At 49.0% G+C, this 26,158-nt stretch overlaps 1 long non-coding RNA gene across 2 annotated transcripts; it reads right to left on the bottom strand.

Moving 5' to 3' along the window:
* Positions 1 to 910: 910 nt before the first annotated feature.
* Positions 911 to 25,890, bottom strand: LOC144107838 (uncharacterized). 2 transcript variants are annotated; one of them, XR_013309406.1, is made up of 3 exons: positions 25,623 to 25,890; positions 4,206 to 4,475; positions 911 to 1,036 (listed from the first exon to the last, which is right to left on the bottom strand). It is a non-coding gene; the product is annotated as an uncharacterized LOC144107838 (long non-coding RNA). The 2 variants fall into 2 exon arrangements; XR_013309405.1 differs by lacking the exon at positions 911 to 1,036 and having other exon boundaries at positions 3,916 to 4,475.
* Between the last annotated feature and the right edge of the window lie 268 nt (positions 25,891 to 26,158).

Here is a 26,158-nt window from a genome sequence, read left to right as displayed (position 1 = left end):
GATAGTACATTATACAGGAAGTGGGGTAGAATACTCTACAGCTCCATCCGATCTTCTCCAGATGAATCCTTTTTGAATGACGACCAGAACCAAAAATTGGCATTGACCATGAAGCTTACATTGCCCCTCACACGTACGTTCCACAAAGAAGAGACCATAGCCGTAAAATACGAGATATTTCCTGTCAGACATCTGTATTGAAATCAGTTTTTCCCGCGAACCATATATGAATAGAACAGACTGCCAAACGAAATAGTTACATTAGATGACAATAGCTTTCCGGCCGCTCTTAGAACACATATACAGGCAACAACTGACCTATAACCGTACCGTGCACCGTACTTCATTGACTGTTTCTCTTGTCATTTTTTCATGCGCTAATACAGTTTTGTATGTTCAATCCCTATTGCATACTTTAGAGGCAAATTTCAACACTTCCGAAATGCATGAATGTGTTTGTAGACGAATTGTTGCTGGGTATGTTTGTATTCACAATTTTGGCATGTCTTTTCCAAATGTTTGTCTCCCGTTCACAGATGCCCATTTGAGCGATTTGTACGTATTAAATAAGAGATTATGAGATTATGAGTGCACAAGAGATTATGAGTTTTCAATGAAAAGCACACAATATTTTCTACCATTTATGTGTACTTATGACATAAACCAACGTCATCTTTGTGTTTTCACTGTACTTTTATTGTGCTGCCTATCATATGAAATATTTCATCCGCTGTAAAAGGAGGCCATCGAAAAAAATACGCGCGAAAAAACACTAACAAGAAGGAAACACAAGTGCACAGCACAAAGCTGAGTAGGCTCTTTTCTGCTGGTGCCCGTGTTCATGTAATGTCTGCTCTTTTTGTGAGACTGTGCAAGTTGAGCGGGTAACATCCGTTAGGTCACGTTCAAAGGGCTATGCGGCATATTTCAAAGGAGGATTGCGGTGATCCCGAGCGTTCGCAAGGTTTTGTGGTGTACCTGTGCATGGTAGACGTTCATCTCTGGGCCTCGAATCGGCTGGAAGCTGCTTGCCCCGCTGTGCAAAGGTCAAGAGAGAAGTTAAATTAATGTGTTGCACAATAAACCACGTGGAGCGCTTTATACCCTGTTGCATCTGTGTTGTGTACAACATTGGAACATTGTGATACATAATTTACTGTTCCCAAAATGGCAAAATGGCTGATGCTTGAACAGCAGACTAAATGAGCGCAAAAACGTTTTACAAATGGCAAATGTTCGCACCTCTCTGATCAATTTCCACCTTGCGATCGCTCTCCCAACAACCTTTGTTTACCAGTTTTTGGTGCAACCACAATCCTTTTCAGGCATAAAGACCGAGGCGTACGCGAAACACCCATGGCCTCGGATATCGTTGAAGCAGGTGGCAGAAACGCTAATCGACCTCCCGTTGCACCGACTGAATCGAAATTTAATTTCCTTGAATGCTTCGGCATTAGGTAAGAACGAGTATGGGCTGATTTTTTTTATACCCGCCATGTTTGCTGCGGCGCGGTTCAGATGTAAATGTTTCTTTTTTCTTAGCCGTTTTGCGGCGATAAACAGCTGCGAGCGCGCATTGTCCTGCGTAGATGTGTTTCCATCTTGTCCGTCTTTTTTCCCGCATCTAAAATTATGAACGTCTAATAAGTTGCCCAGTTTTCCATCCTTAGGCCTTCTGTACTGTTCATTACCCCTGCAACACATTGTCACTTACTGGGCTGTTTATTTGCAACGTTCTCTCACGGGGAGGGAGAGCTTAACACAGCGATTGCGACTGCCTTCTTGTTTGTCTACGCCCTCCTCCGACGGTCGACGCAGACACAAAGCGCGTGAGATTTCCCCCTTGGTACACGAAGCCCCCAGGCAGAGCTCAGGAGATTCCGAAGGGTGGAATGAGCTGAGCGATAGGCTCCCGTGAGCACTGACCACTTTAGCATAAGGCGGATATATGTTTAGTTCTATTCGCTAATGCGCTCAAGCACAGCACATAGGCCAGTGTGGTGTGAGAGGATGTTGTGGCACAAACCGCGCTTGCGGAGCGGCGTCCACATCCGCACAAAGTCTTCGGTGCCATTGCAATGTGCTAGCGTCGGATTTCGTACCGCTGCTTGGAGCACGGATGCGAGCCATTCGGAGAGCGTCTTCAGCTCAGCCGATAGTGGCGTGGATAGCAGGCTCATTGCTCAGGGAAGAACGTCTTCAGCAACATCCGCAATAAGCTCTCGCCCTTGGTCTTTGAAGAGAGCTCCAGGAGGGCCGGGTCGGACGAGGAGAAATCGAAGGAAAAGAGAAGCATCGGAAGCAGTGGCGGATACCGCGGCTGTTTCAGAGTATCGTGTCAGCTGTTTGAAACTCATCGGTAACCATTTAAGACTGTGGAAAGGGGCCTAAGAAATTACTGACCACATTTTCAAATGGTCAACTGTAGGTGTAACGGAGCGCTTCCGTACTGGTGGACATGACGTAGGCAGCTTGAAGCGATGGCACTGTACACAGCTAGCTATGTAGCGCTGAGTCACTTGGCGCATTTTTGCCCTCTAAAAGCTTTCTTGTGTGCTGTGAAGAGTCTGGAAAAGTTCGAAGTGACAGCCATGGCATTCCCTTGCATTAGTTCAAGAACAGAAATGCGGAAACGTTCCGGCACGACGAGAAGAAAGCGCAAAATTCGTCTTGTAAAGCAGACCTCCTCGAACACATAAGTTGAGCAGGCGAATCACCTGCGGCGTCGAATAGTGACGTCAGGGCCTTGTCTTTGCGCTGTTCAGTCCGGAAGAGAGAAAATTGCGAAGCCTGGGGAGATATACGAGTGCGGTAATAGACAAAGCTGGTCGCCATCTCAGCCGGTTTTTCTGAGCAGCCAGTGCCAGAGACAGTGAGTGTCGGCGTGACCGCTATTGTACAACAGAGCGAAGTTAAGCTCTTGGAACCTCAAAGTCCATCGGACGAGCTGTCCACTAACGCAGGGAAGATTCACGAGCTAGTATAGCGAATAACGGCACATGAAGGCAGCGGAATCATTTAAGAACGAGAGCGTAATAACGCGAAAAGTTTCGCTCCGATGCGTGGCACCCTGAAATGTCCTTCTGCAAGAATGCTTGCGTTCTGTGCCCTCTTTTGTCAGTTGTACATACAAAGAGTACGATGGACAAGAATCAGGCCGGGAATGAAACGTGAGCAGAGCCCGTGTACAAAACAAAAGATTTTCTGTATTTTCAGCTGTAGCGCACAGCTAACCGAATTCATGCTCCCGGGCAAGGGATCTACCGAAGTACATTTCGGCAAACCGCTTCTAAATGAATATCTCGCTGCAAAGTAGAAAAGTAAGGCATAACAATGTTCGCGTTTTATTACGGCCTGACTGCACTTAGCCATCTAGTATTGCGACCAAGATGGCGCCAACCAAACTTTTATCCACTCCTTTTGTTGCGTCGTCAGTAGTTAGCAGGCATGGTGGGGCGAGAGGGATCCTTGACCACATAATTTGGGAGTGCCCATATTCTCCCGGTGAGGGCAAGAATATTGATAGTAGAGAAGCATGGGAGACCCTGTTAAGGAACCCGGACCCAGTTTTCCAGTGCAACACCATCCATCTGGCGGAGGAGGCCGCTACCAGTCAAGGACTGCCAACCAGCCTGTAGCCGCGGACGCGCAACTCCCCGTCTCCCAGGGCTGCGTGCCGGGGGCGGGGAGAAACGTCTTTTCTGGTAGAAATTAAAGTTGTTAAATCAATCAATGAATCAATCATGTGGCCACGAGGTTGGCGGAGTGCGTTCATCATGTCAGTTTATAGTAATTTCCTGCTCCCGGCATCTCGGCGCGAGATTTTCTTATGTTCATAATCTTGCTTCCATTGGCGCCCCGTGTTCCAGGAGCGGCTAGTCAGGGGTAATTAAGGAACGAGGGCGGCAGCACACACACACAGACGCACGCGCATTTATTGCACTGAACGAAACCACCAAAGAGACAAAAAATACCACACACATAGAAAACAATCTCGCACACTGCAAGTACATACGAGCGCCAGTAAACGCACGCATGGGGAGGGCCACAAACGCGTAATCTAACGCTAAAGAGAACGAACAAGAAAGTTAAGGCACTTGTGCAATTCTAAAGGAATAAATAACCATATTTACATTAAAGTGAAACACACAATGTAAATTCCAAAAAAGTGCAAACAAAAGGAGTTGGAGTACCGCTTTGCTTACGTCGCTGTCGGCCAGCCCTTGACGGACACAGCATAGGAGTGCGTCGTAGGAGCAGCAGCGGGCGGCATAAAGGCTGCAAGCGAAATGTCTGCTCGGGTATAGGTCGCTGTCAGAGCTGGACTTGCGGTATGTTGCTGCAGATGCGGCAGACAGCAACGGGACCACTGCAATGCCGACTGAGCCTCTTCGGAGCCGTGTGCCTCATTGGAGCGCTGGCACCACGACTCCCACTCACTGATTTGGCCGATCTTTCTCTGACTCTTGCTTGACCTGAAATAAAATGAAATAAAACACCCCACGGCAGGCATTGGTTGCGAACCTGCGACGGCGCGAAGACATCAGCTTCTCTGGCCCGCCCCATACCTCTGTTACCAACATAAATCGAATATTGCTGCTTCAAGAAAAATATAATTCATATTTTCTCTAGTGCTGCATGAGATGCTCATACCACACACCCTTCCAAACGCCTAAATTTACTCACCCTGCAGTTTTGTCACGTCTTTCGACATCCGGCTCATGCTAGCCTGTCATAAATACCAGAAACAAGACCTGTCATACATTACGATCTTGGCCAAGTTGATAAAAATCTGATTTGAGTACAATACACGATCGTTTCAGCACTGGAATGGGCCATTTCCTCGCACTAACTGCGCTTTTCAAATGTAATGTCATCGCTTATCACGCCTGTTAAAGAAACTCATCCACAATAACATCGATGCCACTTATAGACCTTTTTCCCTTTGGCACCAGCATTTCTACAATGCTTGAACGTAACATAATCTCGTGTTTCACTTGTTTTCCTTTGTATTATTGAAACTGCTTTCAAGGCAGACTGCTATAATATTTTTCCTTTATATATTTCCCTCTGTCAAGTGTATATCTGTGCCTCACTCCTCCGAACAGTACTTCTTTGGCAAATTTTGCTATTAATTTTTTTTGTCCATGTATAAACTGTGTATTTCCTTCCTTTGTGCTTTACGTTTTCTTCTGTTTCATTTCTGTTTCCTGGCTCAAGTTCGAGTCAGCTATATGTTTTTTTATCTATTGCACCGAGGTTCAAGCATCAGTGCTGTGCCTGCCGCTGCTGCCCTCAGACAGCATTTCAGGTCCGTCTCTACGCTATGAACAGCTTGCTCCTTAAATCTCCCGTAAATTGTATGTTTATGGAAATAAACACAATTCAATCCATTTCAAGCCACCATTACACACTGCAACGTGTAGTTGCTTAGATTATCCCACACAGCATACACGCGCAGACATTTGCGTCAGGTTGGTCAAATCATGCAAGGCAAAAAATAAATAAAAAAAACAAAGTCGCTGGCTAACACGATCATGCTGTGCACTCTGAACAAGTGCGCAAGTTAATTCGCGACGGGATGCAAATAAGTGGAATCTGAAGCGTCAGTAGTCGATGGCTGGTGGGTTTCTTCTAAGACAATATAACAGTTCGGGTTCAAAAAACATACCCAACGTAGTCTCGAAATATCTGTATTGATCAGCATTCATAGGTGCCTATGTCATATCAAGCTTGTTTGCACGAGCAGGCGTTCGTCACCCACGTCGTGCTGTTTAAATGGACCTTCGGCCGTGTATCCTCCGAGCGGGCAAAGGTTATTTCGGCAACGTAGCACGAATAGCTGCTTCGGAGCCGCGCGTACTCATGCACGTAGCAGCGACAAGAGGACAGTTATCACAGAGATGCTGCGCAAGAGACATGATACAAATCCGTAAAAAAAGGCCCCTTACGCTCCTGCTGCGGCACAAGCCATCGCAAAACGCCAGGGATGACAGGAGAAGGTGCAGAGGAGAGTGTCTCCCTTTCACTGTTCTCTGCTACGGGATTACGGACTGCATGTTGGTAACAAAGGGTGGCCGCCAGTGCTTAAAGTCAGGGCTGTCTTGGGGGTCTCAGACATCCCATCCCCCCCCCCGCTCCCCCCAAACATATACTCCAAAATTGGCAATGGACTTGAAGCGCCCCGTGATATAATGCAGGGACCGCATGAATTCGAAACAAGCAACCATTTTTATCCTTCTTGTTAGTGGTGGTCGAAACATTTCTTCTGTATCGTTTAAAAAATTCGCTTTGGTTTTTAGTAAGAATCATTCAAAGCGTTCTCTGAGATTCGAGAGGGAGGAAAATACAAAGATGAAGCATTATGCAAAGAGAGGAAGAAAAGGGAAACACGTGCCCTCACCTGGACGTTGTTCGATCTACTGTCCCCTCAGCTCTGTCTGTTTACCTAATTTTGCCTAAATTACCTAGTTTAATTTGAATATTCCAGGACGCCAGCATCTTCAAGGCAGTACTCTCCCTATGGGAAGAGTACGGCTGCTCCGGCGCCGGCAAGCCTAAAGGGACCACGCCAATCTAAGGAGGCTGGCTCGGAAGAGGCGGCCATGGCTTCCCAGGCTGTGGAGCGACCAGAACATGGAAACGACCACCCGTCCAGCGAGACCTCATCGTTCAGTGGGGATGAGTCAATGATTGTGTACGGTGAAGAGTCAGTGGCCGATATGGTTGAGGTGGACAACGAGGGCTTCAAGTTTGTGAGTCATCGCAAGCAACGAACGGTCAGGATCCCGGTAGTGCTTGAGCCCCCAGAGAAAGGGGTTGGTTTAAGAGAGAACAATCACATCTTACTTTTCGCGGCCATTCAATCACTGCTGGGATCAGCTCCGATTCGTAGTCGGTTCACCATGCGCTGGACTCTTCAGCTGGATGTCTCGATGGAAGAGCAGGTTGACAAGCTCCTGCAGAGCTCTCAGATTTTTGGCATCAAAGTTAACGTGCGGCTGCCCTATTCCTACATGAAGAACACCTGTGTTATTAAATGTGTACAAAAGTCGTATTTAGAGTACGACCTACTTGATTATCTGAAACCACAAGGTGTTCTGCGCGTGAAACCACTTGTGCGCAGTGTGGAGTCTCCAGGAAAACAATGGGCTGCGAAACATACCAACTCTATCGTGTTGACATTCGCTCCCAACTCAGAGCGCTCCGAAAAAATTGATCTGGGATTCACAAAACACGCAGTTGCCGACTTCACTGAAGCTCCTGTACACTGCTTTAGATGCCAACGGTTTGAGTACGTGGCCAAAGTTTGCACAAAGGATCGACGCTGTAAGCGGTGTGGAGGTGACCACGAGTAAAACACTCTCCGGGGCATGTTGGTTCATAGCTAACAAGAATAAAAGCGCAACAACACGACACAAAGGAGGAGGAAACCGACAGGACAGGCGCTAACTTGCAACACTTTCTCGATGTCCGTCAATGGGGTTACAAAAAGGATGCTCAACGACAGACCATTTAGTTCGCCTCGAAAACACAATAAGAGAAGCTTTTATACACAAACATCACTGTCTTGCCCTTTTCTTCGATATGGAGAAAGCCTTTGATACAACCTGGAGGTTTGGGATCCTCCGCGACCTAGCGAAAGCGGGGAGTTTTTACTCGCCGGAAGAACGAAAATGCAGCGCTGACAGAAGGAAGTGCGCATTGGCTGTGAAGGGGCAAGACGCCTTCGAAAAATTTGATGAAGGACCAGTGACAAGGCAATCATTGTTCTAAATGATGCGCAGCTACACGCTTCGCTGGGTGTCTGATATGCGCGGGTGGTAGTCGCCGCCACCGCGTGCTGCATGACAGCGATGCTCCGAAAAGGAAATTGTGCGGCCGGACTCTCCCTCGGCCTATCAACGGTGGTCTGAAAATATGCCAACAGGAATACGCGACGTTTCAGGTCTAAGTTGGAAGCTTTGGCAACTGCCGGCGGTCTGTATCAAAAAATATCTAACATCACTGTCGGGCACCTTCCATGTTGTTATGCCACAAACAATGGCGTGCAATATCCCTTGCTTGACAAGCTATGGCAAAGCCAACACAATGCAGTCAACGAGCCAGCGTCAACTTAGGCGTCCATTAACTAATATCAGTTGTCCGAAAAACCATTGCAAAACCAACGCGATATACTCGACAAGGCGGTGCGTGGCCGACTGGGCAGTAATGAGGAGTTATTTCCGGCAACAGTAGATATCCCCTCGACATCGTCACCTGACGACGTGCAAGAAGAGGCAATGGCAATGGAGCCGACTCTTATTATAGAGGAAACGCCAGACATTATTGCAAACTGCATAGCACTCCCATCTAACGATGATGTATTCATCGCTGATGATGACGATGCCATTGTGCCCCCATCCCCAAAAGCCTTTCGGAATACTATAATGTCCACTTGCGTCGAACAGAGAAGCGCAGGTACAGGCGGGTCAGGAAAACCTCGGATGGAAGAGAGCAACTCTTGGCACTGCTCCGGCGATCTCGAGTTCTACGGCGGTGCACCGTAGACTTCCTGCCGTTCCTGACAGCCCGTTATGGGGAGTCAACGGCTGACGCAACCACCTGCTACGGCCAGGGGCGCCTCCAGCGCTGTGGCCACCCATCCGGGTGGTGCCCACAACGCCAGCATCACCGGCATTCCCTCCAGGGCACTTGGACCGGGAGCTCGTACGACGCCGCCAACGAAGCCGTCAGCGAGGCCAGCCCGAGCACTTCGAACGCCTCCTCGACGCCGGCCACCTGGATGCCGCTGACTGGACCCATGCAACGCTTCATCAGCACTGAACCGTGAGCGCGGACGCCAAACGCTAGTATACTGGGTGTTCCCGGGTCGTGTGTATTGGTAGTCTGGTTTGTGTTAGCTTTGTTAGTTTTGTGTGCTAGAGATTGGGTCACGTAGGGTGTATTAAATGTGCTTCTGTGTGGGTACACCTGTCACCTAGTTTATTCTGTCGGCCCTAGTGTTCTTCGCAGAAACCTGACATTTACAATATTGAAATGTTTGTTGAAAAAATTGCTGGTGGTTTAACTCTGGTTAACCCTCATCGAAAGCGAAAAGCTGTATCTCCCTGGCCAGCTTTGTGGTCAGCGACTGGCGGTTTCGATAGGTAGCCATACTGACACAGTAGTAGGCATTTTTTTTCTTTCACAAACATCTTTTTTTCTTCGAAAGGTCATTATAGACGCTCACACAAGTCAGTATACGTTTAATATAGCTTCGGTGATATTTAAAACTATTATCAATCGTTGCTTGCGGAGATATGGAACCAAATCCGGCTCCGAACGACGCGCGAACCCTGCAGATAACGTCAGAATGTCAAATTGGAAAAGAAATTCTTTTTTTGCAAAGGAAATGGCGCAATGTGAAATGGCGCTACATTCAATGTCGACCATACGGCCTCGATGACTGCTCGAAAAGCTAGCGTAGTGAAGCTCAAAAGAATATAAAAGAGAGTATTCAAAAGAAAACCCTCAGCACCGACATTGCAGACGTCACTCATATTTCACCGAGTGCAACTGTCTGATGTTTTAGGCAAGTCGTATCTGCAGCGTCAAGTTTTCGCTAGGACGTTCTAGTTCCAAGAGGTTAATAAAGCATTGTTTAGAATGTGTAATAAAGTCACCCGAAATGAGACAAGCTAAATGAAATGTGGAAAATATTCTGGAACGCATTTCAAAGCTCTGTCCTGTCGTTCTTGAGCTTCGTTTTTGTGTGCCGAGTCCTGCAATCATGAAATCAAACCAACTAGCCCAACAACATGTATTCCTAAAGTAAAAGGCGTTTCGCGTTGCCTCAAGAACTGGTCTTTCAGGTATTCATTCTCCTCCTTGTCGTAAACTACACGTCTTTCTGCGGTACACAGTGTCTTAAACCATAATCGATGGTATCTTTTAGAACGCCACAAAATGTTTTGTCGGTTGTGCTTTGCAGGGTGCTAGATGGCTCGCAGTGTTTTCCATGAAGTGTGCTGAGGCGTAAGGTATTTTCTGATAGTACTTGAGTACAGCGACGTTGAAACAGCACATCCACTAGGGAGCTTTTGGACGCATATTCAATGGTCACAGGCAGGGGCACACAATGAGAGTGCCGGCGACCTTTGCGTTGCACTGACCGCTAAGGAAGGAATGAATGGGGACGCCAAGTTTTGCTCCTTGACTGTCCCGCCGTCGTTCTGAATGCATTTGTCGAAAACCGTGATTAAGTACGCACTGCCACCTAGAAGTCTATGCGCAGGATTTTCACGGCATTTTTTTTGTACCATGCGCAGTTTGTCATATTTACAGCACTCCATCAAAACTACGTTGGTCGCCCTGTAAAAAAATTTATGGTGCTTTAGCTCTGGTTAATCCTGGTCGAAAGAGAAAACGTGCATCACCCTGACGAGGCTTGTGGTCGAGTTAATGGCGGTTTCCATGCTTAGTCATACTGACATAGAGTTACTTGTTATATATCTTGCTTTCCTCGAAACGACACAGAAGATGCTCCCACAATGCAGTATATGTTTAATATAGTTTCGCCGATATTTACAACGGTATTACTGCTCGTTGTATGCGGAGATATGAAATCAAATACGGATTCAAACGACGCGCAAAGCCTGCAGATAATTTCACAAGGCCAAACGGAATTTTTTTTGGAAGGGGGGAGAAAGGAAATGGCGCAATGTGAGACAGGCGTCATTTTCTTTACTTAAAACCATCTTTATTTCGTTTTCCTTCCCTTAGGGCGTGGTTCGGGCGTCGGTCTCCACGGCAGGCGTCGCATCGATCACACATAGCGTTCCGCTGAACGCATCAAAGTGTACCAGCGTTTTATGCAGAACCCACTTTTATGACCTGCGCATGTGATGCCGCCAAACGCTATCCCACTTGACCGGAGTGGGAAAGACTTGGACAGCAATCCCGATCCGACTGATGAGCGCTGGGAGGCAACCCTTCATAGCCACAGCCCCCTCGACCATAAATCGCTGGTTGAGAGGGGCCGGAATATGATGGCGACCAAAGGGTTCTCGTACTGAACCCACCCAGTTTTTATGCTCTGAATAAAATGTGTTTCCTCCTCCTCTACAACATGGAAGTTCATGCCCTGAGGCAATGAATATCACTTAAAAAAAAAGTTTTCGTGTTATTCGCCCGTACCGTAGCGACCGCCGTAGTAATTTTACGCATTTTCGCATTCGAACTTTATTCTTTCTACATTTTTCTTGGACCTGTAAGGGACCGTTGTTTCACGAAGACTTCTATTTCTCTTCGCGCAGTGAATATATTACTCTCCACTGAAGTTTTACATGTAATACCGCCTTTTCATCTAATGCAATAATTAACCACTTGTATTTACGTAATACACACCCGGCTTTTCTTCCACATGTGGCTTTAAATGCAACTATTGATTCTACTAATGCGGTGGGTTCTTTGCATGTTACCATTGTAAGACAGCGAACGTTCCTGGTATATTATTTGAGAACGTGATGCATGCACGCTGAGACCCAAGCCTTGAGCACGCGGGTGCGACGGATTAAATGAAACCGGAAAGCGCGTATGCATAAAATTTGATTTATGGGGTTTAACGTCCGAAAGTATCTCACGCTATGAGAGACGCCTTAGGGGATGGATGCGGAAAATTCGACCACACCTTGTTCTTCAACGGGTATGCAGGAACCGCCGCTGCCGGAATCGAAGCCACGTCCTTCGTTTCAGCAGCCGAGTACCATAGCCACTAGGCCACCGCGGCAGGTTGCATGCGCGAGGTGTCAACCCAACTACGGCGCTAAAAAGAGGTTTGGTTTGGTTTATTGGGCTTAACGTCACAAAGCGACTCAGGCAACGAGGGACGCCGTACTGACATCGCACAGCACACATCGCGTAGTGCATACTCTCGCCGCGGTGGCGCGTGAGCCGCGGTGTGGCTCACAGCTGCTCCGCCGATCGGAGCCTTGGGCTCCGTATCTCTTCCCGCCTTTACCGGGCGCGGCTGACCGCGAAGTACAACGCCGTGGGTATGTTAAGTCACTCCTACAAGTTGCCGCAATCTCCGATGCGTGGTGGTAACGATGACAGGCGGGCTGAGAACATTCCTCGACCATGTGCTGGCGATTTACCCGAGTGAGAGTGCGCAATCTGATGCCTATAAGGCAGTCAAACGTCCTGGAAAAACGCTGGAGGTGCATCTAAAAAATGCTTGCTTCTCTAGCTAGGCTGAGTGCTAGGACAGCAAGCTTCGTCGCAGGTTGCCCATAGACAAATATCTTGACACCAGTGAGCAAGCTTATGCGAGAGCCAAGCCCAAAGCCACCACTCGTGAAATTGCAGAGGCCCGAAGGTCACTCCAGACCGTCGTTTTATACTTTCTCAGCATGCTCAAGATGCATCCCTATCACATCAGTCTTCAAAGCAGCCTACAGCTAGTGACTACCAGCGACGCTTTGATTTTCGAAACTGCGCGTTCATTCAGATGACCCGGAATGCCTGCTTTCTTACAAAAGTGGTACGGTCAGGTGTGTTTCTGCATTGCAACTGTGACCCTTCACCATGTACACTATTGGTCAGATTGGAACCCTCACTGGCTACGCCAATGCAAGCACCTGGTGAGGTGGTCAGCGAATTTGTGGTGTGCGATATCGAACGGCAAGATTGAGGCCGCGTAATTCCGGAGAGAACGCATACATTCAGAAATGTTCAATCGAAAACAATCAACTGCAGCTTGGAGGCGTTCACTCAAAACCTGATCCCTGCGCTAAGAAACATATGGTTCCCAAACGATGGGCCTCCGGCACGTCCATGCTCACGTGGCGAAAGGTGCTCGCCCGAAACCTTTGTCCAACACTGCTAGCGATGGCACCCTTATCTGGTAGTTACACCGTGCGCATAAATCGACCCCGAACTGATCAACAAGGTTTTCAGTTTCCATGTGACACCGCCTTATGTGCGTAATCTTGAACTGGAGACATGTTGAGTATATTTAACGGACGACGACGAGCACAAAGCGCAAATGAAGCATTAACTGTGGAAGAGTATTGTAGTAGGAGGACAAGGAGCACGCATGCGACCACTGGAATAGAGTATGTGGTGCATGTAAGGATTTTGCGCATTCAAGTTTTCCCTCCAACAGAAAAGCGGCAATTGAAAAAAATTAACTGCGCGAGCAAGCACCTGTCGGCAAGAGACCCCGCTCAGCGAGAAAAAACAGTAGCTAAACTAGACTAGAGAATATGACCTAACAAAATGTGCGCCCGTTCCTGTCTCGACAGCGAACACACGCCTCGCCGCTGATAACGTCGACGCCCACATTCGCACAGACTGAGCAGATATTGTTGCGCCCGAAGAATCAGAGCCGCTTGGCTGCTGACGGATGCGCGCGGCAGACTTGTCTCAAAAGCCTCGCTGGGCGGTTCCTTCCTTGTCATGGCGATACGTGAGACGAAGAACCAGGGCGGAGAACTGGCGCTTTCCGACGCTCTTTGCCGGCTCCCTTATATTTACAGAGGCCGAAGGCCGACGTACACTCAGTTATTAGCCCTTCGTTTCAGTGTGTTTTTGTCCAGGAGCTGTTGCCCTGTTATTCTAGGAATATGTCTCAACACCTATTCAGTGCTTGATTTTTCTAGTGGCAGCCAAAACCACTATTACCACTTTACTTACTACAGAACACTAGCACGCATTGCTTTGGCAGCGAGAGCTGTTTTACTGAGCTCCCCCCGAGACGAGCCTCAGTGTAATTGCTACCGTCACGCTCGAGCCATCGCGTTGCCAAAGACACAACTAAAGACAACGAGTTTGCTAACGCAGTGTAAAATGACAGGGAATAGCGGGAATGGCACAGCAAGTGGCTGGAGCCAGACAGTGGAGCCACTATACTGCGCTAGCTGAGGTTCTGCTAGTGCTATGGCCGAAGTAGCACTGCCCAGTGGGAGCGTTACATAATATCGGTTCTTTGCATTGTACCTACTAGCATAGCGCAGTTCGACTGTGTGCAATGTAGCTGCTTTGAGCTACATATGCAAAAAGGAAACACAGCTCACACAGCGCACAGTAAAACTGTCGGCGGATGATTACGAACTGAGCAGCAAAGATTAGCGGTGGCAGTATTTGTTTATTTTGTATAACTGAGGAAAATTACAGTGCACCATGGACCTCAATGCCACCACTTGCAGGTGCTCATTCGATGTGGCCGGAGTTAAAGCCAATGCTGTCCGCAACAGTAAGAGGACTGGACACCCGTTAGAGTTTCTTACTATTACCCAGGCGGAAAGCTCGCTCCCCGTTTATGGACGCCCTGCGGAATACCTGCACCCCGTTCTTTACCATTATGTGCACATTGGCGCAATCTAAACGAACCACACACTTTAACCCTAAAAGGGGTTAAGCTCTACTAGAAAGGAAGAACAAGCGAAAACGCTTTTTCCCAAATACCCCGACTGCCTCGTCTCAAATACGGTAGTTTTCCGCAGGTTCGCAAGGTCTGAAGCAGCAGGGCGGCAGCCCTACCGCTCTTGGTTATGCAGCAGCTGCATAAGGCCTGCAAGACACTGCAAAACAGCTGTTCTCAGAAGTTAATGTAAAAGTGTGTATGCTGGATGTTGTGGCACCTCAGTACCTAAGGCTAGCATGCGCCAACAGCCTTTGAAAAGTGCCACTTCTGAGACCAGCCCCAACCTGGGTGTCCTGTCCTGTGTAGGGGATGGCAGACGGCAGTAGTTGGTCCGCTGGGCGGGTGGCTGTTACGGCGCCCGTACCTAAAACGACCAAGGAACCCATTGATGGAGAGGGGCTCGTGCCATCCAGGTTTCATGCTGCCTCGCACACTAGGTGGACCGACGCGGAGGTTGGCATAATAATTGATCTGGAGCCAGACTTGCCCCCTGGAGAACGTTTCCATAATATCACTATTTCGGCTCTCCACCAGATTAGTTCAGCAGACGCCATTTGTGGCCTAAGAAAGACAAACAAGTACAGACATAGGCTTGAAGCCGAGAGGGAGCATCGTCGTCGTTCAGGGGTTCGGCACTCTGTGGCGGCCCGGCTTCCATAGCCTCTCTGCTCCCCATCACCCCTCCCTCTCCTTCGCTACCGAGAGGCGATGAGGAATCCGCCGCTGACCCTCCTTCCTTAGATCTTGTTGAGGTCATAGACTGCTTGGCTCGATACAAAATCCACAAAACAGGTTTAGCGATCAATCTTTGCCTCCGATTTTTCCATCTTATATGATTGTGTTAAAATAACCTTCAAGCCCTATAGAGCGCTGAAGAATTAGGTAGAGCCGGTTGTCCGGCGTCCAAACGAGTCGGCAAAAAGTTTCCACCGCCGGATTTACAAGTACCATGAACAACTATTTAACAAGGGCCCAAAAATCTTACTGGATGAGCTCAGCAGGAACAATGTTGATGGCCGGAAAATCTCTTTAGCTGACATTCGCGAACAATATGGCCACCTCTTCCAGAGTGAATCTCCGGAGGATAGGGATAGAACCTGGAGTGTTGCCATCGGAGGCCCCACTCATTAGCTCTGGTGAGGTGATTTCCTTCTGCCAGGAAATGCGCCAAAATACTGCTCCCGGACCGGACGGCCTTACGGTGGCGCAGCTAGGTAAAATACCCATTGACGACATCACTTTGGTCATGAACAACTTCCCTTCAGTATTTCAGTACATCGTCTTCCCGAGGACCTCCGCATGTCCAGAACGGTTTTCATTTTGAAACGTGACATCCCAGAATCGGCGGCTGATTTGAGGCCCATAACATTTAGCTCCATCTGGGTTCGACTTTTTTCTAGGCGATTATTGGGTCGTTTCACTTCATGTCGATTTCATCCTCTGCAGAGCGCGTTTTCTGATGACCGCTCTGCACAATCGAACTTGCTCCAGCTACAGGGCCTTATGAAAGGGAGCAAGACAAAAAAAGACTTCTATGACGCCTCACTTCATCTCCGCAAAGCATTTGACAGCGTACGTCACCATGCGCTATTTTCAGCCCTGCAGGAGGGGGTGAGTGCCCGACATACCTTGAGGTTGTAAAAGACATGTATTCAATGCAGAGGACCACATTTTCACACTCGGGGGTCACGGACGGGATCCGTGGGCTCATGCAGCGGGGGATCAAGCAGGGGGACCCTTTGTCTCTCTTCCTATTCAATGTGGCGCTTGATCCGCTGCTGCATGAGCTGAAGGGATCCTGTCTGGGGCTGCACATCAAAGATACTAACATGGCTGCATTAGCCTATGCTGACGACATCGTTCTTGTACCCAGCAGCCTCGCCGAGCTACGGAGAAACTTGGATGTTTGTTGAGTACTTCCCTAAGCTGGGGCGTAAGCTGAATCCAGCTAAGACTCGGTATTTTGGGTGGCGTTACGATGCCCACTGGCTGATGTGGACTGACTACCGAATCCCCGAGCTCCGGCTCGAGGGCGCGGTGGTAAAACCTAAGGCTCGTAATTAGCCTATCCGCTATCAGGGCATCGAACGTTTTGTAAACAAGCCACCCTGGGTTTCAACTGACATCATTAATCACGAATTGGCAGTTTTGAAAACCGCACGGTTGAAACCATTTCAAAAGCTTTACTGTCTCACCAGTGTTCTGGTTCCAAAATTGTTATATGCCACATCCACCATTCTCGCTGCAAAAGCTTGCGGGACATCTGGATCGCCACACCCGCATCGAGGTCAAAAGCTACTGTACTTGCCATTGTCTTATCTGAATACCATCCTTCATCTTCCATATAACCGGCGGGAGGAGGAATTGGGCGTGTTACACCTCACCCGATAAGGACCAGAGGTACAGGTGAAAGATTGTCATGTTGCAGCGGTTAGGGCCAGAACGGGTAGACACCACTGTGGAAGAGTGCCTAAGGGACGAGAGACAGACCATCTATACCAACACCTCGACGTCCCACACGGTGTCTCAGATATTGCAGATGTCAACAAGGCCTTGAAGGCCTCTAGACGGTCTACACTAAAAGATTGGCAGGACCGCTACATTGATAAGGACTTGGGTTCTTTTAGGAAAGAGCCACTTGGAAACAAGTGGCTCAAGCCGGGTTCAAAATTCCTAAAGGACTGGGACAACATGAAAGCATCAAGACTGAGGGCAAATCTTTACCCAACCAGAACCTTAGCATACAAATAATCATCTGATACATCAACCAGGTTGTGCAGACGCTGCAAGTTCCGACCGCAAACTACAGCCCACACTGTTGGCAAATGAATTTCTGTCCATCTCTCCAGAATTGCTCGTCACAACTTCGTCTTGCACGCCATTGCCTCTAAGCTCCGAGAAATCCATCCCGGTGCCCAGGTGTCAACTGAAGACGTAATCACAGACCGTGCGGGGACTTCCCTCAAGCCCGATATTGTTCTGGAGCTGCCCCATTGCACGTAAATTCTAGATGTGGCAGTCACCTGGGATTATGACACCGAGACATTGGAGCGGATGTGCAAACACATCGTACTGTCGTACATCGACAGCTGAACCAGTCCACATTTAAAAACAAGCTGAGCGATGTGATGTGGCCACCAAGCGAAATACCTATTCAGTGTACAGTCATGCGAAGTCATGCCGGAAGAAGGTTACTTATCTCGCCAGAAACTCCCGGAGACACTATCAGCCCAGCCGAGTCCGTCGAAAGGACTCCTAATTTCGTTTTCTCGTAAGCCTTTTATTTTCTCTTAATGTACATATCGTAGCCTTTATACAAGCGTTGCATACATCACACTTCTCCCACTATACCGGTAGGCCAAAATGTGTGTGATCCGTTTATGGCAAGTGAAATTCGAAACCAATTTAAAAGCAACCCGACGGCCTCCGACGAAGCCAGGAGCCCGATACACGAGCGGTTCGGCATCGTCCTCTGTCCGGCCAGCAGACGCCGCCACCAGCACCTCTGCAGTTGGCGCAGCGGACAGCGAGCACTTGACCGCTGTGGACGATTCGTAATGGCATTGTCATATCATTGTATCTTTATTAGGACGTCTTTAGGGGGAAAGAGGTCATTTTCGTGTGGGAAAGGAGACTGAGGAGTGTGACCACCTGACCATGGACATGTCGTACGCTGTCCAGATGACGGCCTCGGATTGAAATGCGCTAAACGACAATATGCGGATAGCACTCATCCGTCGAGCGGGGACAGCTGGGCCACGCAGAGGATAACTCTGTTCGCCTCTTGTTGCAGTACCTACGCTTTGTTCCTCGTCATTGTGGCGCCTTCTCAGCTTGTCTGACCTGGCCCGGTGCATTACGCAGCGTTTGTTTCGTTTCCCAGTCCTTCATGTTCCGTTGTTTTTGCCACGAAATGTTTAATATGGGTGGATTTGTTTTGCCCTGGAAATAAATCGGACTGTCCTTCCGAGTGGCCCACCGCGGACACCCCCCCTCCCTCTTTCATGTTTCCATACAGACACCCCCCAAACTGAAACCAAATACTAACGTCAGAGCCTCTTTCTAGTTGCAGGTAGATCGTTTCTGCTTTTGTTTGAGATACTTTAATCTGATAGGGTGATCTGTACGTTTGATCCTGTGGGCAAGCGGTGCTCCCACTGCAGTGTAGTGGGAAACTGTTATGCAAGCAGAACTGCAAATTTGGGTTGATTATTGTTATGATCCGCATATGCTACTGGGCGGAAATTTGACATGTTGAAATCCAGACACTATCCTTGTATTGTAAGCTGGCTTTACTTTATCCACCTGTCTTGTTTTCCCTCTTTTGCAGCTGTATGGCCTACAGCACAATTGGCAGACACAGTAGGGACCACGAATGAAACTGGAGAGGTGCGTGGTATTTCGCTAGTTTTTTGTTCACGTACTGTGTTAGTCATTGATGATTAAAATAGTTTTTTTAGAGTTCTTAATTGCCGTGGACACTGGACCTCTTCTGTTTACCATGCTCGAGCAGCTTGCTGGCCGCTAGAAAAGTCTAGACAGGAAGGTTCGTCGTAGTCTTAAGGGATCGCGGCCACGAATCACGGAAGCACGCTGCTTTGCGGGCTACTGAGTCTCATTGCTTGCACATGTACGGTGGATATTGGCTCCTTGGGGGCGGAAGAAACGACGTGAAGTTATTGGGCGGCTGCAGGCTGTAGAGCAAACTGCTGATCGCGTTTCGCGCACAAATGGCTACGACTACACGAGTGTATGGCGTTGTGTGCTGTCATCAAATCTGAACTTAAGCTTCGAGAAATCCTCAAAAGCATGTGACGGGCAGCTCGTTTCCATCCGCGCGTCTTGTCCGGCAGCTTTCCACCACCCCTCCTCCAGGCAATGGCTGAATCGCTGATGTGGAGGCTGTGGCACAAGACGCACCGGCGGAAGCAAGCAGCCCGCCTTGACAAAGGCCGGCTAGAGGTTATGCCCAATGGACATAAAATGGCTCATACCCTGAAGAAGGTGGCTGCTAAGCAGGGAATCCGTCTTCTGTTCTCCACCCCCGGCAAGTTGTCTCAACATTGCAGGCGTGTGGCGGACGGTCCGTGCAGCGCCGCTTGCACCACTGAGGTGGTGTACCAGTTTCCACTGCAGTCTGGGAGAGTTTACGTTGGGCAAACTGGCCAATGTATCAATGATAGACTGCGGCATCATTTCCGCTTTCTGAAGGGTGAAATTGGGGCTAATCTCCCCAGGCATTGCAGGGAATGCAATGGTTGTCACCCCAAGCTTCATCAAACAATTATCGTAGGAAAGGGAAAGTTTAGAATAGAGCGGGAGATTTTAGAAGCAGCGCACATGCTCAAACTTGGCCTTGACACCCGTGTAAGTGAGCTTTCTCTGGCTCTCCTTGATAAAGAGACCTGGTTTTTGATCAAAAAAGAGTTGTGTCACCCCTTTGCAGTCGTTTTTCCTTTGTCATCATCTGCGATTCTACCACGTGTTATTCGTGATTTTATTGATTTTATTGTTTCATGGCATTCCGCACGCAGACGGAATGTTTTGCTGCTATGTGTTTCTTCATACTAAATGTCATTTGGTGCCTACTTCTGTAATCTTCCGCGGTGAAACACATAAATTACGTTGTGCCACATGTAATTGTTTTGTACCACAGTGGCAACATCAGACATGACGGAGTCCTACTATGTTGCCACTGTTCGCAGCATACTTTGGGAGAGTCACAAGGCCTGTAAAGCAGTTAAGTTTACAAGCATGCAGGAGAAAACTTTTCGAGTATTTCGTTGTATTGTAAACAGCATGGAATACAGCTGCAGAGAAGTAAAACAGCAGGTTGTGTGCTATAAATTTTTTTGAACTGCGCTTACCAAAAAAATACCAAGTTGACTAGCTTGCCATAATTCTACGAATCTTGCTGTGACGGTGCCTAGGTCTCCAACAATGCAGCCCGCTTGGACATGAGAACTCAGTTTTGGCCCTTGCTAGCTTGATAATTAATATCGCTGTACTGGCAATGTGTGTTAGTATTTCCCGGTTAGTAACCGGCGCCATTAAGAGCAGACAGTGTAACAGTAGGTGTGTCTTGACTGTTGGGGCCCATGAAACTAGTCCGGGTTGTTTTTCTGCAGTACTAATCTAAGTATGGAATATACCCAGAACTCCATCTGATAGAAATTTCTGAAGCTCTCCATTCCGACGTTCCTTATAGCCTGAGTTGCTTTCAGACGTCAAACCCCATAACGCCAAACCAAACCAATTTTTACCATACACATAGGAATACGACACGCATCATACTTTTGGAAGCAACAAATGTGCACCATTTGATAGAAAATGCATGCAAGCCAAAAATTTGTTGTCTCCACACCTGCAGTGTAGTGTGTCTTGGTTACTTTGAGCAGGAATTAAAATGTGAAAGTGCTTCCCAGGAAACACATCTAAGACTGGTCCCTTATTCTCTGCATTTTTATGTGGCTTTTATGCTCAATCAGAAGTGAGATCACTAGCAAGTATGTTTATGTTGGCATTTCATGTCGGGTGAGCTCTGCATTTAAAACAGTATTAAAACCATCTGTGCTGTGCGTTCATCTTAGGTCCATTTTGGACATGAGAGTTATATGTCAGTGGCTGCGTGGTATGGCCTACTGGCATTGGGCAGCAACTCTACATTCTGCAAACAGTTGGCAGTGTGCCTGTGGGGCAACGAAATCCTTGCCCAGAGGAGCCTCAGAGGTACGCTGTCAAAGAATGCCGAAAATACATCCACCGCATCCGTTTCCCTTCTAAAGGTGGCTTCAGTGTCAGGTAAGCCACTCGTTTTTGTTTCATAGCTGCACGCATTTATTCACTCGTACGGGAGACCATCTACCCCTTTTTTGGAATACGGCTTATTTGTGATTCTGTGAGTTTGTAAATATTTAATTCCATTACTGTCATTGTTGTCAGACTCATGAGAGCCGTTCCACACAATAAAGAGAACTTTACAGTGAAAGAACGTTAATTTGAACCTCGATAATTTGAATTGTCGTATAATCCGAACTACACTACTTGGTCCGGCCAAGCTGCATTGAGATCTGTGCATAAAAAAGGCCGTTAATGCGTAAAGGCGGAACCGCATGGCGCGATTTCAGGCGCGATTGACGCGCGGATGGTTGGACGCGCGCGTCATTTTGACGCGTGTCCAGTATGATCCGTCACGAGATCGCGCCGCCGCGTGCTGATTGGTGGACGCGGAGCGTCCGCCAATCAGAGTTCAGGTACGTCACGTGGCATTTTGGGTTTTTGATTTTGCCGCCAGATGGCCTTGCTCTCTGCGCATCCCGACGGAACCTTTTTGGTCCAATTTTTTTTTCTCGGCTGAACTTTCGCGTGCGTCAAAGAAAACACGTGCTACCTTGATTTCGTTCGCGAATCGTGTTCACCTGAAATGGACAAAGCAACCTTCAACTAGGCCCTAATAACTTAAGTGGAGAAGCGTCGCGTCCTGTGGGACGTACGCGACCGCAACTACAAAAACAACATGAAACGTGGCCAGGCTTGGCGAGCTATATAGCAGATGCCCTCAGCGTAGGCGGTATGTATACCAAATCTGAATCTGTGCACACGTGATGTGGCTGCCCTGCTTGTTCTATTTACATTCGCCTCGACAAGCGTGTGAAGTTGGCATGTTTACCCGCCGTTTTCGTATTTATCTCGCTGGCAGAGAGCATGCCGCCGCGACGCGAAAGCGCCGCTCCCTTTTTTCGTGCGGGTGCTCGCGCGTCGGCGGCAACGCGGGCGTTCGCCGCGCGTCGCGTTTTTCGCTCGCGGAAAACGCGCCATGCGGTTCCAGCTTAAGCGAGTCGGTTCCGCTACGGATAATTCGAACTCTGGGCCGCCACGTCTGGGCAGCTTGGCACACTGCACGTGGCCAAACAAAAGCACCTCCGCATAGTTAGAGGCTGGGTACGTCCTGAACGAGGACAGAAGAGGAAGGCAGATAAAACCGTGGAAGAGTGAGTAAAGCCTAAATGGCGCCGTCGCCGGCGCGGCGGCCGGCGGCGCCGACGAGTAGGGATTGGCGGCCGCGGTGGCGGCTGCCTACCCTCATTTCCGTGCAGCCTCCGAAACTCGCCAGTAAGTACTCGTTAATTCGAGCGTTGTTAATTCGGAAATACGGATAAGTACTGTCGGCGCGGTCTCAGCCACCGCCCATGAAAGGCTATGACTTCGGACGGGCGCTGCAAATTACGTGCGAAAAACTTTTTCCTTCCCGAGTGTCGTCCATCCTTTCACCCATCAGTCGACAACGGAAGCACGCGGTTCGCCACGATCATGACGCCGGCTTTTACCATTGCCCGGAGCTCAGCCACTGGCTGGAAGCGGATAAAGTGGGCTATCAGCGCGGACCAACCAGGGCGCGACCGCGTCTGGCTTCCGCCTGCTTCTACAACAAGGCTACGCCTGCCGAAGGAGCCTCTCGTTTCACCACGAACTCGTCGTTGCCGCTACACTGTGCCTCATGTTCACGGCAAACAAAACTCGCACGAAGCTTTCGTTTTGTCTGAAGATGTCCGCAGGACAAACCCCCAGTGGGTCTTTAAGGTATTAAAATGAAATGAAAATGAAATGAAATGAAATGCGCCAGATTTTCAGAATGCTTCTGGATTTTCAAGGCTGCTAGGCTTAGCCACTACGCGTCGGTTGGCGTCAAGAAGCGCCGTAGGTTCAAAGAGGTTAATTATTTAGGTTCAGAAAGGGGCCACGCAGAATATTGCCACGTCGATAGATCAAGACCTACAGATTGTTGCTGCAGTGAACGAGAAGCCGTTTCAGAGTGCGAAGGACGTGCGCAGTACTGTCGGCCTGGAACATAAGCGACAGCACAGTACGGCGAAGGCTAAAGGAAGCCGCACTCAGAAGTCGCATCACCGCTGAGAAGCGCCTTCTCACAGTTGCCAACAAAACTGCTGGCGTGAAGTTCGCTGTCGATCACCGTAGCTGGGGAGTGGAGGACTGGAAATATGTAAACTTCTCCGACTAATCTACTTTCTCGACTCGCTGGGACCAGCAGAAAAAGTATGGCGCATGGAGAACACACGCTTCTGTCCTCCGAACATCAAGGAGGTGGCCGCAAGTGGACGCACGTCAGTAAACGTATGAGCGGCTATTTCGACTGACGGCCTAAGTCCCATTGTAAAAATCCCTGAGAGATTTACGAGTGCTGCATATTGCACATTGCTGGAGCACGAGATGACCCCCTATGCACAGAATGGTCCACACCCGGATTTGTATTTAGTCCAGCATGACTTGTCTCCCGTTCACACCGCAAATGTCTTGTCACGTCTTTTAGACGAACTAGGGGAAAGGAGCCTGGAGTGGTGTGCGAAACGTGCGGACATGAATATCATAGGGCATGTTTGGGCACGTACGAAGGATAAGCTTTCAAGGCTCTCCTCGGACTTGGCGACCGCCGATGAACTGTGGGAAGCTATACAACACGAGTGGCAACATATTCAAGATGACACAGCCTTCGTCTAGGCTCTACCGATCTTTTCCAGAAAGAATGGATGTCGTCATTCAATCCGGTGGAGCGATGACCCGTTATTAACTCGCCAAACGTGCAAGAAAAGCTCAAGTTAATACTAATATATTAGGGTAATACTTTGTGTGCACTCAGATTTTGTTACCATTTGGCGAGCGTCCAATAAAAGATTTCAACCCACCGCTGCATGCAATTTTACTCCGTTCACAAAGTCAGGATGCAGCAAAACACGCATCAGAAAACAATGCCTTTTCTTGGGCGTGAACGCTATTACAGGCGCTTCTTCTTGTGGCTATGTGGGAGGGGGAATGTGCTCGATTTCTGCCACCTATTACAGGCGCTATAGTATCGGGGCGGTATCACTGCCATACATCCTGCGCATATCATAGGGATAGAGAGCGAGAAGCATTTTGCGCAGAACTTCAGGCCACGCTCTGCGTATGATAATCGTCTTATCATCGCTAGAAGCCGTCGACACGCAATCAGCTGCTGTTACGCAGCAACGTTAGCGAGACGGGAGTGCCTGGAGTTAGCGGAACCGCGGCACCCTTTCCACTTAGTTTCGTACAGCCGCCGCATTTCGCCGCCAGTAGGGTTCGAGGCTATCGGGTACGCGCTCCCGTGTTCCTGCTCATATTGCTCACGATAGTACAAGACCTCGCGACGCACCCTCTCTGTTATCTGCGCAGGTCAGGGACGTAGGACAGGCTAATAAGCTCTCAGTTGCGAGTCACCGCTTGTGTTCCCTGCTTTTTCTATGTCCGTCGTCTTTTGCGCCGTTTTTTTCGCGATGCTTGACCAACTAGCTCAAATGTCGGTATTACTGAGGGGTTGAGTAGGTGTACGCTTCTACACAACGCCGTTACCCTACTGACCCCAATCAACACGCTCATAACATCGAGCGGCAGCCTACCAGTGGAGCGAAATAGCGTGTCCAACAAAGCGAAACCAAATGTCAACGTCAGTAATGCGTATTATAAAGTATGGAAGAGTCAATAGCGGCATTACCATGTCGTTAACTAAACTGCCTACGAACGTGACCAAAAGCCGGCGATAGCGTGCACTTGCGTCTTTTAGGCGATAGCGCATACGGCTCGTTCGTTCGGAAAGCCGTCGCCTAGGATTAACCTGAAGACCTCAGAAACGTGACGGAAATGCTGGCACAAGTTTCGAGTGAACAAAGAAATTCGCAGGAATTCGAGTTCGAACCCAAGCGCGCTGCAAACCAGGAGGGCACGCAACACATATGCCAAAAATTGTTTTCTCAAGCGTGTAATATAGAGCGGCACCAAGTGAAGGCGATGTGTTGTGTACGACAGTAAAGTGTGTCGGAGATGTGTACTTACGTTGTACTAATTAAACATATAAGAAAAATGAGCTATCGCGTCTGTCTTAAGGCGAAGCTAAGAGACTTCCTAATTTAGTCCCGCGACCCCTTTCTCACTGGTCCCTTATGGCTGAAACATGGACCAACTGACAGAGCAATTCACGCTTCTGAAAGACGACAAACGCCGCTCCAAGCCTTCGCTATCTAACCCTCCGTCGGCACAGTTCAATCACACAGCGCTATCTGGAACACCGAGATGAAAGCGCTGGATACTTTTTGCCGAGCGCTCGAAAAGGGACGCAACATCTCAGCCTTGCAGCGAGTGCCTGCTGCAACGGCTGCTTGCAGCGAGAAACGGGTCAACTCACTTTGGAGCCGAAGAGTCTCGCGCAGCTGGCCTGAAAGCGGCGTCACTCCGTCCTCCCGGCCAACTGCCACGTCCAGCGCAAGTTCCAGAACTTCGGTCGACGATTTCCATACTACTTAGTCCGCACCACGCAAAAGGCATTCGCTCCGTGCTCGCACAGTCGCCTGTTTCCGGCTGCTAAACTGCGCAGAACCGCGAAGTCCCGCAACCGCCGACAACCAGAGCCACCGGACGACTTCCGCAGCCACGCGAACGGCGCTCAGACTCGGAGGTGTAGGCGGTAAGGGAAGTGATGATGTAGCCCTTGCGATGACGTCGCACGTAGCAGCGAGGCCCTAGCGACAGTGCAGGGGCGAAGGAAGTTGCCGACTCATGGCTTGATTCCGTTCAAGACCACCAGAGCGCGGCAGCTTGAGCCGGCCGGCTCGGAGCGTCGCATGGCAGGTACATGACAGTGGTTTTTCGCCTGCACTGCACTTTGCTATCAGTGACTGCTGGTGCCGAAAACACCAGAGCGTGGGCATGAAACGCTCGAAT

The sequence above is a fragment of the Amblyomma americanum genome, chromosome 1, assembly GCF_052857255.1.
Source record: "Amblyomma americanum isolate KBUSLIRL-KWMA chromosome 1, ASM5285725v1, whole genome shotgun sequence".
Classification (NCBI taxonomy): Eukaryota; Metazoa; Arthropoda; class Arachnida; order Ixodida; family Ixodidae; genus Amblyomma; species Amblyomma americanum.
Note: the sequence above shows the minus strand (reverse complement) of the source record. Positions and strands in the feature narration are given on the sequence as shown.